Genomic DNA, 12,935 nt, shown 5'->3' with positions numbered 1-12,935 from the left:
CCCACTAAGTCATTGTGTTGCCCAGTAATAATCTGTAAAATGTAACTGAAAAATATGTGCGCTTCAGAAGATGAGGATCCCATGATCTGTGGCATTTCACTTGGAATTCAGTGGATGAACTACAGCTACTACTTAAATCAGTGGTGGGCAATGTTATCCAGAAAGGGCCGCTGTGTATGCAGGTTTTCGCTGCCACTCCCTCATTAGATTACTAATTAGAGGACTGATTGACTGCAGAGTACTTACTGACCTAAAGGTTATCCCAAAAACCTGTGTACACACTGGTCTATTCTGGATGACATTGCCCACCCTTGTGTTGAAGCAAAGGAGATCTGATTTGTTATGCTGGGGCTGGGCCTTTGCTTCACTGTTACATGGCAAAAAATCTGTAATCCCCACTCCCATATGAACCTGCTAATAATAATAACAATAATAATAATATTTAATAGGGCTCTGTGCCTATTATTGGAAAGTTGCCAGTTCAAATCCCCTGGTTGCCCAAATGACTTCACTGTTGCACAATTAAGCAAGGTCCTTAACCCCAATTACTTCAGGAACTGGCTAACCCTGTTTTCTCAATTAAATGTTACTTTGAATAGAAGTTTCTGCTAAATAAAAATGGTAAATGGTAAATGGACTGCATTTATATAGCGCTTTTCTACTCCTGCGAGTACTCAAAGCCCTTTACAATACATGCCTCACATTCACCCATGCATACCACACATTCATACACCGGTGTAAATAAGTAAATAAAAAAGTAAGTCAGTAAATAAATTTTTTTTGTTGCTGTTGTTGTTGTTGACAATGTTAATCAGATTACAGTTTTTCAAGCTTGTCTCCATGTCCACTCAAAACTTTTCACACTGTAAGCTGTACAGTTAACTTTTTGTACAAAATGCACTTCAACTACCAAAACACTTCATACTTCACCTAAAAGTGATTAATGCTGTCATAACTATAGCATAAACTCTCTCTTATAAGATTACGCTGTCACTTATTGTACAACCCCAAATCAGAAAAAGCTGAGATGGCATGGAAAATGCAAATTAACAAATAAATAAATAAATACAAAGAAAAATGCAGTAATTCTGAAATGAACTTTGACTTTTGTTTCAGTGCAGACGGTATGAACTCGATATTTCATTTCGTATTTCATAATATACATCACCTCTCCTGGAGCCGACACCTTATCGTGGTGGAGGGGTTTGCGTGTTCCAGTGATCCCAGGAGCTAAGTTGCCCAGGGCTTTATGCCCCTGGTAGGGTCACCCAAGGCAAACAGGTCCTGGATGAGGAACCAAAGTGCGGCTCACAAGACCCCTTATGATGAGAAAAACAATAGATCCATGATTTCCCTTGCCCGGACGCGGGTTACTGGGGCCCCCCGCTGGAGCCAGGCCTGGGGGTGGGGTTCGATGGCGAGCACCTGGTGGCCAGGCCTGCATCCATGGGGCCTGGTCGGGCACAGCCTGAAGAAGGCACGTGGGCCCCCTCTCCAATGGGCTCACCACCCATAGGAGGGGCCATAGGGGTCGGGTGCAGTGTGAGTTGGGCGGTGGCCAAAGGCGGGGACCTTGGCGGTCCGATCCTTGGCTGCAGAAGCTGGCTCTAGGGACATGGAATGTCACCTCTCTGATGGGGAAAGAGCCTGAGTTGGTGTGCGAGGCTGTGAGGTTCCGACTAGATATAGTCGGGCTCACCTCGACGCACAGCTTGGGCTCTGGAACCAGTCTCCTTGAGGGGGGTTGGACCCTCTTTCACTCTGTAGTTGGTCGTGGGGAGAGGCGCCGGGCAGGGGTGGGCATACTTATTGCTCCCTGGCTGGGTGCCTGTACATTGGGGTTTACCGGAGTGGACTAGAGGGTAGCCTCCCTTCGCCTTTGGGTGGGGGGATGGGTCCTGACTGTTTGTGCTTATGCGCCAGACGGCAGTTCAGAATACCCCCCCTTTTTGGAGTCCATGGAAGGGGTGTTGAAGAGCACTCCTCCTGGGGACTCTCTTGTTCTGCTGGGGGACTTCAATGCTCATGTGGGCAAAGGCAGTGAGACCTGGAGTGACATGATTGGGAGGAACGCCCCCCCCGATCTGAACCCGAGCGGTGTTTTGTTATTGGACTTCTGTGCTCGTCATGGATCGTCCATAATGAACACCATATTCAAGCATAAGGGTGTCCATATGTGCACTTGGCACCAGGACACCCTAGGCCGCAGTTCGATGATCGACTTTGTAGTCGTGTCATCGGACTTGCGGCCACATGTCTTGGACACTCGGGTGAAGAGAGGGGCAGAGCTGTCAACCGATCACCACCTGGTGGTGGGTTGGCTCCGCTGGTGGGGGAGGAAGCCGGCCAGGCCTGGCAGGCCCAAGCGTATAGTGAGGGTCTGCTGGGAACGTTTGGCGAAATCCCCTGTCAGGAGGAGCTTCAACTCCTACCTCCGGCAGAACTTCTCCCATGTCCCGGGGGAGGCGGGGGACATTGAGTCCGAATGGGCCATGTTCCGCGTCTCCATTGTGGAGGCGGCTGACCGGAACTGTGGCTGTAAGGTGGTCAGTGCCTGTCGTGGCAGCAGTCCCCGCTGGTGGACACGGATGCCGTCAAGCTGAAGAAAAGAGTCCTATTGGGCCTTTTTGGCCTGTGGGATTCCAGAGGCAGCTGACAGGTACTGGTGGGCCAAGTGGAATGCAGCTTCGACAGTCGCAGAGGCAAAAACTCGGGTGTGGGAGGAGTTTGGCAAGGCCATGGAAAACGACTTCCGGACGGCTTTGAGGAGATTCTGGTCCACCATCCGGCGGCTCAGGGCAGGAAAGCGGTGCAGCATCAACACTGTTTATGGTGGGGATGGGGCGCTGCTGACCTCAACTCGGGACGTTTTGGGTCAGTGGAGGGTATATCTCGAAGACCTCCTCAATCCCACCGACATGCCTTCCAACGAGGAAACAGAGTCTGGGGACTTGGGGGTGGACTCCCCTATCTCTGGGGTGGAGGTCGCTGAGGTGGTTAAAAAGCTCCTCAATGGCCGGGCCCCGGGGGTGGATGAGATCCGCTCAGAGTTCCTTAAGGCTCTGGATGCTGTGGGGCTGTCCTATTTGAGACGCATCTGCAGCATCGCATGGATATCGGGGGCAGTGCCTCTGGACTGGCAAATCGGGGTGGTGGTCCCCCTCTTTAAGAAGGGGGACCGGAGGGAGTGCTCCAACTATTGGGGGATCACACTCCTCAGCCTCCCTGGTAAGGTCTATTCGGGGGATCTGGAGAGGAGGGTCCGTCGGATTGTCGAACCTCGGATTCAGGAGGAGCCCTGTGGTTTTCGCCCTGGCTGTGGAACAGTGGACAAGCTCTATACTCTCCGCAGAGTTTTGGAGGGTTCATGGAAGTTTGCCCAACCAGTCTACATGTGCTTTGTGGACTTGGAGAAGGCATTCGACCATGTTCCTCGAGGAGTCCTGTGGGGAGTGCTCCAGGGGTATGGGGTGCCGGGCTTCCTTATAAGGGCTGTTTGGTCCCTGTATGACCTGTCAGAGCTTGGTCTGCATGGGCGGCAATAAGTGGGATTCGTTTCCGGTGAGGGTTGGACTCCGTCAGGGCTGCCCTTTGTCACCGATTCTGTTCATAGCTTTTATGGACAGAATTTCTAGGTGCAGCCAGGACGTTGAGGGTGTCCGATTTGGTGACTTCAGGATTAGGTCTCTGCTTTTTGCAGATGATATGGTTCTGTTGGCTTCATCGGACCGTGACCTTCGGCTCTCACTGGGATAGTTCGCAGCTGAGTGTGAAGCGGCTGGGATGAGAATCAGCACCTCCAAATCCGAGACCATGGTCCTCAGCTGGAAAAGGGTGGAGTGCTCTCTCCGGGTCGGGGAGAGTTTAAGTCCAAATGGAGGAGTTTAAGTATCTCGGGGTCTTGTTCACGAGTGAGGGAAGGATGGAACGGGAGATCGACAGGCGGATCGGTGCAGCAGTGATGCGGGTGCTGCATCGGTCTGTCATGGTGAAGAAAGAGCTGAGCCAAAAGGCAAAGCTCTTGATTTACTAGTCAATCTACGTTCCTACCCTCACCTATGGTCACGAGCTATGGGTAGTTTCCTCCATAGGGTGGCTGGGCTCTCCCTTAGAGGTAGGGTGAGGAGTTTGGTCATTCGGGAGGGACTCAGAGTAGAGCCGCTGCCCCTCTGCAATGAGAGGAGCCAGATGAGGTGGCTCGGGCATCTGCTTAGGATGCCTCCTGGACGCCTCCCTGCTGAGGTGTTCTGGGCATGTCCCACTTGGAGGAGGCCCCAGGGAAGACCCAGGACATGCTGGAGGGACTGTGTCTCTCGGCTGGCCTGGGAACGCCTCGGGATTCCCCCAGAGGAGCTGGAAGAAGTGGCCGGGTAGAGGGAAGTCTGGGTTTCCCTGCTGAGACTGCTGCCCCCGCGACCTGACCTTGGATAAGCGGAAGATAATGGATAGATGGATAATATACATCAATTCCTGCATTTCAGATCTGCAACACATTCCAAAAAAATGTTGGGACGGGGGCAATTTAAGGGCTAGTAATACGGTAAAAAAAAACTAAATAATGGTGTGATTTCAAACAGGTGATTGTAAACATGATTTGGTACAAAACCAGTATCCACAAAAGGTTGAGTCTTTGAGGCACCTGGGATCATCCATATGAGAGCTGAAATGAAAGGCAGGGTTAAACGAGGAACAGGTGAGGAGGCCAGGAACGTCCACAACCGCTCTGTGACCAATGATGTTTCTTCCCCTTCCCCTTCCTGGTTTTGGTAAGGTTGAAGCCAGCATCATCCATGAAAATGAACTCATGGGAGATTGCATCCGCATCCATTTCCAGCACTTTCTTACAATAAAAAAGGTCAATATGGCTTAGTCTAGTATTATGTAAACACTAATGTCATCAGTCTTGTACTTACTGTCACATACTTATGCCTCAGATCTTTGATTCTGTCTGCATTTCTCTGAAAGGGTATCATGTAAAGTTGCTTCATGTTAACTTGGTGTAGTTGAAGTAAACGGGTTAGGGTGCTCAGGCTGACTTGCCTGATGTTGCTAAATATCGTATGATCATCTACGATGTGGCTTTGAATTTCTCTTAGCCTTATTTCATTATTTGCTAAAACCAAATTTATAATTGCTGCTTCTCGTTTCTCACTGAACATTTGATTTCTTCCACCACATTGGGCCCATCATTCAATCTTTCGATAAAACAAGAGTAATGTAGTATCCTTTTTCTTTCTAAAGAATGCATGTGCCTTAAAAGTCATATTTACAGTTGTCACGATGTGGGAAGGATGGAAGTGAAGGCAATGAAAGGGCTTTATTCAACCAGAACTCCACACAAGGCAGAAGGAAATGGACCATGAGGGGTGAAAACCGGGTAGCGAGAGTCAGGAGAGAATACAGGGCAAACAGAGGAGCACATGCAGGCAGTAATATTACAATGATTGGACTGGGGAGCTCAGAACTGGGAGGCATTATATACACCACAGACGAGGGAGCAGATGACAGGCACCTGGGATGATCCACACAAGGCCTGTAACGAGAGGCAGGGTTAAACAAGGAATAGGTGTGGCTTGTTAGAACCACAGAGAGAACGGGGGGAAAGGCATGCGTGGCGTGACAGGACCCCCCCCCCCCCCCCCCCAACACATGCACTCTGGACAATGCGAAAGCCCAGAGAGAGGAAACCTACAGGGACCACGGAGGGCAAAGGACTGAGGGGAGCTGACACCGACAGACACAAGCTGGACCAGACGGGGCAGGGACCCATGAAGGAAACATGCCCTAACAGGATCTAGGACAGACAAGACAGCAGTAGTGTGCAGAAGACGGGACCAGAAACGAAATCCAAGACCCGACAGGACAAGACCACAATGGAGTAGGGACATGGATCATGGTCAGGACAAGGAGGAACTAGGACTAGGACGGAAACACAGTGGTACAACAGGGGAACTCATACGGCACATATCAGAGCAAGTGTAACACTCAGACAAGGGCACCATATAGACGGGAATCAAAGTGGAGTATGGAGCTGGACAAGACAGGAGATGTGGGGAACGAGTGACACACCAACCAAAGGGTACACAAGTAGAGGGTCATCAGGGACAGGGACTGACAAACTAAGACTGAGATAGGCCTGGGGTAACCAAAGGCAGGATAGGATCTTGGGGCAAAAGACTGGGCTAGGGGTTCTGTTGGCCCTTCAAACAAGGCAAAGACCCCAAGGAGTAATTCCTCCTGGGGCTCAGACGAGTAGTAGGTCCCGGTCAGGCCACAAGGATGGTAGGGTTGGAGCCCAGAGGTATTATAGGGATAGGAGCAGGGGAGCACCACCAGGACTGTGGGGTCAGGACCAGAGACAGTGGGGGAACCTGTAAGGCGAGAACAGGAACAAAGACAGACACAGGAACTGGAGGGGTCAGAGTGATGGTAATGGATGGTGTGCCCCCGCCTCCCTCTATGGGAGACAGACACGGCAAACCCTCTTCTTGGAAATCCATTGAGAACAGAGGCCCACTCTGGATGGGAACCTGGTTGGTTGAAAGCCATGGCAGGAACCAGGGGCTCTAGCATAGAGTCCCGAGCCAAACCTAGAGGGTTCCAGTCTAGGTCATCCAAGGGCTCCGGGTACCCGTCCTTGGAGCTGGCAGCAACCTGAAGGTCATACCCAGGGCTGGAGACCAAAGGAGAGTCAGGGCCGAGGCAGGAGGCCAATAGAAGATCAGGCTCAGGGCTAGAGGACAAGCAGGCAGGGCAAACACGTCGGGATAGACAAGGCCAGGAGAAGGTCGCTGGTGGGTGCAGTGGTACAAGGCGGAGGCCACAAGCAAGAGCTGGCAAGGCAACAGTCGCAGGCTGGCAGGCTGTAGGCAGGAATCAATGTCTGGGGGTAGGATGCAGCCAGAGCACCAGGTGGAGGGCAGAGCAGATCTGGACCTCTGGGGACAGGCAGAGATCTGACACCTCAGGGAGCAGGTGGTGTTCAGGCGGGAAGGATGGAAGCAAAGGCAGGGTTTTTGGATTACATATGCAGAGTGTGTGCTATGTTGATTTCATACCTATTTTCAAGGCGATATGTCCAAAAAACAGAGGCAAGAGTAAAATGACTCAAATTGGGCTCTATTGTCTGTCCAGCCTCTCTCATTGTCAACCCATGATTTATGACATGATCAACTAATGTTGTCCGGATCTCATTCGAAAGTGCTGGTCTTCTTTGTCCTCCTGCAGCTCTACCCCTACATCTCACTCTTCCTCAATCTCTTTCTGCTGCTTCCATTGTTGTTGCAAAATTGTTGTAAATCTGGGGTCTTCAAATTTGAGCAATTTCCTCTGGGATCAATAAAGTTTTTCCGATTCTGATTCTGAAATTCTGATTGTTGAGTTAACTAATTAGCAGTTAGATGCTTGGCCAGGTGGCATGTGTGAGTGGCCAGTTGGCTCAGTGCTGTGGTTGTTTGAATGGCTGTGTTTAGGAATGGCAAAAAAGTGACTTCGTGCCAGATTCTTGTGTCTTACTTAGAGACAAAGCCTCATCCACATCACAAAATGTTTTCTCTTCTAAGGCAGCAAGGGAAATATGCTCGGCTGTGTCTTCTCCAGGCTTGGATGGACTCTAAAGTATAGTGCAAGTGCATAGTGTCCTTTGTCTGTCAAAATGCAGCATATTTCAATTTACAGTGCTCTAAATTTCATTAGGTTTTGAGCTGAAAGTTAACTGCTTTGAACAGATTATCTAAACTGAAAAATCGGCTGTAATTGTACAAAGTTTTGCTGGTGGCGAACACTGACTGAGAGAAGTATTCATGAAATTTGGGGGAAGTGGTGATTGAATGCATATTGTGTCAAAGCAATGCAAAAGTACACATAGTTCAGCTCACATAGTCCAATGGTACGGTGCATGTGTTAAGGGTTTTGAAAAAGGGAGTATGGCACTGAAACAAGTCTGAAAATTTCCTCCAGGTACTTTAGTCTCCTCCTACCATCCAAATACTGTATAATTTGTCCACCTTGTGAAGGACTCACTTTACATCCACGTAGTTTCTTTGTTTTGTGTCATGTACTGGATAAACTGATGAAAATCTTTGTAATATGTGGAATGTCCACTAGAGGGATCCATGTTATCACATCTTCTGAATACGCTACAGAATTACACAATGCATGCTAGTGTTCAGTTACATCTGTGAAATTAGAAGTGTCTTTAAAAGTGGTTTATTAATGAAATGTAATTGTATGCCATGAGACAAATTCTTTCTACACGTTGCACTATGTATCCACACCCTTGTGTTCACCCCCTGTCCTGTTTTTTAACTTTAAGCACTGTGAAGACCCTCCCCTTGTTATTTGCTTTTTATATGTTGCTCCATGGTCCTGGGGGAACATTATTTCATGGCACCGTAAACATGTATATGGATGGTATGACAATAAAGTCCATTCTGACATTTATTTACCAGTCAGCAATATTAAACTGTACTGTTAGTTTGGTTGGGTGGCAAAACATGAAAACCTAATTTTTCAGTAAGGATTCATCAACTTGTTAGTTTGGATGGATAGTTACATAACACTTATGTGCTTTACCTAGGTGTACAGTTATAAATGACAGACTCTTTACATATATTTTATGTTTTATCTTATATCTTCTATATGTTACATGTTATATATCTTATGTCTTCTAACCACTTGTGCTGATCGGAGTCATGCCGATCTGGATAAACCCATTAACCTACCTTATGTCTTGGACCTGTGGGACAAAATTTGTGTGATAGAAGCAGAACATACGATCTCCACACACAGAGAAATATTACAGCAGTGTCGGACAAAATTGAAACTTCTCTCTAAGTCTTGGAATTCTCAACATAGCCAACTGATAACAGTTTAACAAATTCAAGCGAATTGGTTAAGTATTTAGCAGAAAATCACCAGACATACATTATATTGCCAAAAGTATTGGGACACCCCTCCAAATCATTGAATTCAAGTGTTCCAATCACTTCCATAGCCACACGTATATAAAATCAAACACTTCGTCATACAGATTGCTTCTACAAACTTTTGTGAGAGAATGGGTCGCTCTCAGGAGCTCAGTGAATTCAAGCATGGTACCGTGATAGGATGCCACCAGTGCAATAAGGCCATTTGTGAAATTTCCTCCCTACTAAATATTCCACGGTCAACTGTTAGTGGTATTATAACAAAGTGGAAGCAATTGGGAACAACAGCAACTCAGCCACGAAGTGGTAGGCCAGGTAAAATCACAGAGCGGGGACAACGCATGCTGAGGCACACATTGTGCAGAAGTCACCAACTGTCTGCAGAGTCAATAGCTACAGACCTCCAAACTTCATGTGGTCTTCAGATTAGCTCAAGAACAGTGTGTAGAGAACTTCATGGAAGGGGTTTCCATGGCCGAGCAGCTGCATCCAAGCCTTACATCACCAAGTGCAATGCATAGTGTTGGATGCAGTGGTGTAAAGCACGCCACCACTGGACTGTAGAGCAGAGGAGACGTGTTCTCTGGAGTGATGGATCATGCTTCTCTGTCTGGCAATCTGATGGACGAGTCTGGGTTTGCCGGTTGCCAGGAGAACGGTACTTGCCTTGCATTTTGCCAAGTGTAAAGTTTGGTGGTGTAGGGATTAGGGTGTCACGGTTGTTTTTCAGGGGTTGGGCTTGGACCCTTAGTTCCAGTGAAAGTAACTCTAAATGCTGCAGCATTCAAAGCCATTTTGGACAATTTCATGCTCCCAACTTTGTGGGAACAGTTTAGGGATGGTCCCTTCCTGTTCCAACATGACTGCACACCAGTGCACAAAGCAAGGTCCATAAGGACATGGATGAACAAGTCTGGTGTGGAGGAACTTGACTGGCCTGCACAGAGCCCTGACCGCAACCCAATAGAACATCTTTGGGATGAATTAGAGCGGAGACTACAAGCCAGGCCTTCTTGTCCAACATCAGTACCTCACCTCACAAATGCTCTCCTAAACCTTGTGGACAGCCTTCCCAGAAGAGCTGAAGCTGTTTTAGCTGCAAAGGATGGGCCAACTCCATATTAAAGCCTATGTATTAAGTTCATGTGTGTGTAAAGGCAGGTGTCCCAATACTTTTGGCAATATAATGTATATTCTCAGGTCTTCTGCAGCAAATCCCCGCGATGTGGGGTGCTTGTGGGTAGCTCTGCAGTGACTCTCCTGCCCTGTTTGTCCCATGCAAGTTCCATGGGACTGACATTTGGAGACTGGGCAGGCCAGGTCATGTTGTTGCATGTTTTTGAGGTATGTTTTGGGTTATGATCTTACTAATGAATTAAGTACTGCTCAAAAAGCCATAATCCTTATGAAATGGCATGTCTTTGCAGTTTGCCATGATAGCCATGCTGGTTGAAATGCCATGGATTTGACAAAGATCACCAACACAACCCCAGACCACAACACTGCCTCTCCCATGCTTGACAGTCGGATTCCCACACGAGTAAAACACTCACTCTTTGTGTCATGGATGTAAAGTGAGCCTCTCACTCTTTGCATCTTACCAGTACGTTGCAGATGGACCCTATTATTTAAAATGTAGATTCATTAGTCCACAGTCTTCACTCATGTCAATGGACAAGGGTATACCATTTTGACTGCCATTCACAACAGATGAAGCAAGTTACATTCAGAGGGGACAATTTGCAGTTTAGGAAGTTAGGGATACACAGGTGAAATATGGAACTTAAAATGCACCAGAAGGATAGTTCATGTAACTGGGGAATGCAGTTGTTAATATGATGAATGGATACTGATGACCCATGGTGAGAATGGTAAGATAATTAGTGGAGAGCAGACAGGTAATATGTTAGCATTTTGTCTTACTGTAAATTTGGTTGTAATACTCTGGTGGACAGACAAAAGGAAGATCTCAGGCTGCCACAGATGGAGGAGCCCCAGGGTGAGGATTGTGCTTAGTTTTGGGCTTGATAAATTACTTCTGCAGAGAAGTTCATACCTTGGGGAATGCAGCAGATGTCCCATTTTCCCCCATTACTTAGGGGCAGAGTGGAAAATTTCACCAGAACATTTATACAGCTTAGAAGCAGCAATCATGATGTGAAAATGGTTAGTGGACTGGTCCAGCTTAGAGAGAGCTGTTACTGAAGATGTTATGATTAAAGCTACAGGTTTTGTTACAGCTGTATGAGCATTCCCAGTTCTATCTATCTATTAATAATTTTAATAATGAAACAAGAAGAAGAAGAGGAAGAAGAAGGAGACCATGACCAGGAACAAAAGTTGGATGGACTGATACCAAGACTTATTTTAACAAAGTACTCAAAGCCTTTCTCATCATGCAGCTATCCCTGATTGTTTACTGTGTGATCACAGTGCACAATCAATCTCTGATGCTCCCTGAACTTTCTCTCAGTTGGACTGTGTTCAACGTTTTAAGGAAGAAAGTATGACAGCCGCATTTCGTCACACATTTCGCGCGGCGAAGCAGAGTTTCCTTTAATTGAAAACAAACTTTTTTCCATTGCCGGACAAGCAAAAGGCTCAAAGGCAATGGCAACTCTCCAAAACGTTCATCTGGAAAGCTGATGAAACATACTCCTGACACATTTATTTCTGTTGCTGGCAAAATTTGTTGGTTTTTCCACTGTACAGCGGATATCAAGGCCCGTTTAATGGAAAATCATTTTGGAAAAAACATCTTTGTGTTCCTGAACATTGCAGGTTATGAATAAACACAACAAACATCAACGCCCATCTTTATTTAAAGTCCTCGTTCCTGTGAGCATTGAAAACAGCTGGACTTTCTAGAACTGGTATTTAGTCGGTGGGCTTTGCAAAATTGACTCACAGGGACAGCATCACACACATTCCTTCATAAAGGCAGTAAAGACAGCATAATGACTAAAAGCAAATGCTCGTGAATAGACAGTTTGTTGTCGTTGCTGTTGACTAGATGCATAGAAAAGAAACAGAAGTGTGCAAACAGGGATGCATACAGCTGGCGCACATATACGTATTCACCGTATACAGCGATACTGTATTGCAGCCAGTTTATCAAAACTGATGTTGACTAACGTAGCACAACAGAAAATAGGGTCGTAACGTAGCAAGAAAATACCGTGCATTTTAACCTTTATACGGCTAATTCATACTTCATTTGCAGTATAAACGCGAACAGAGAAAATGCACATGAAATAATTATGCATTTGCGATGAAATTGCCGCATGTATCGCTTTATATGGTGAATGCCTACTTGAGTACCAGTTATACGCATGTCTGTGTATAAATACATATGCTTTATTAAACATCATAAGAGCTGTTGGCCCTTTTTAAGTCTTGTCAGTTTAGGGTGATGGTTTTGTGAATATGTAACAGAGCCTCTTGTGCAGAGTATGATGTATCATAACAAGGCAGGCTTTCGCGATTTTGAAGAACATCTCACAGAGATCTGCATATTTCCACAACTGGTTCCATTTGTTACTGTGTGATGCTGTAAGCTACCAGTGTAGACTGTTTTCTGTCCCTTTCCTAATAGAAAAACCTCTGATGCAATGCACAAGACTACAATATTCTCAATTTGACTTCGCAGAGGGCCTGGTCCTTGGGGTGTCACCAGCTGTCTTTCCCTGCCCTGTAGAGTCTCCTCCTGGACTGCAGGGACTACATAAGATTTTAACACCGGTCTACTGCCACCACAGACGCTCTGGAATGTAAGGCAAGAACTCAAAAACTGTTCAGCAGATCTTTCTCCAGCCTTGCAAAGGCATTGTATGGTTGCCAAACCGGAACTGTGTACAGTTTTTTACAATCGCGTTCACACTTGTCTCAAAACCATGGCTAATATTTCAAAACTCTTCATACAGTGGGCTGTACCAATACACACCTGAGCACATCACTTAACCTTTGGTGCAAAATGCACTACAACCACCAAAACGTTTCACAATTCAC

This window comes from Paramormyrops kingsleyae, chromosome 8 (genome assembly GCF_048594095.1).
Source record: "Paramormyrops kingsleyae isolate MSU_618 chromosome 8, PKINGS_0.4, whole genome shotgun sequence".
NCBI lineage: Eukaryota > Metazoa > Chordata > Actinopteri > Osteoglossiformes > Mormyridae > Paramormyrops > Paramormyrops kingsleyae.
Note: the sequence above shows the minus strand (reverse complement) of the source record.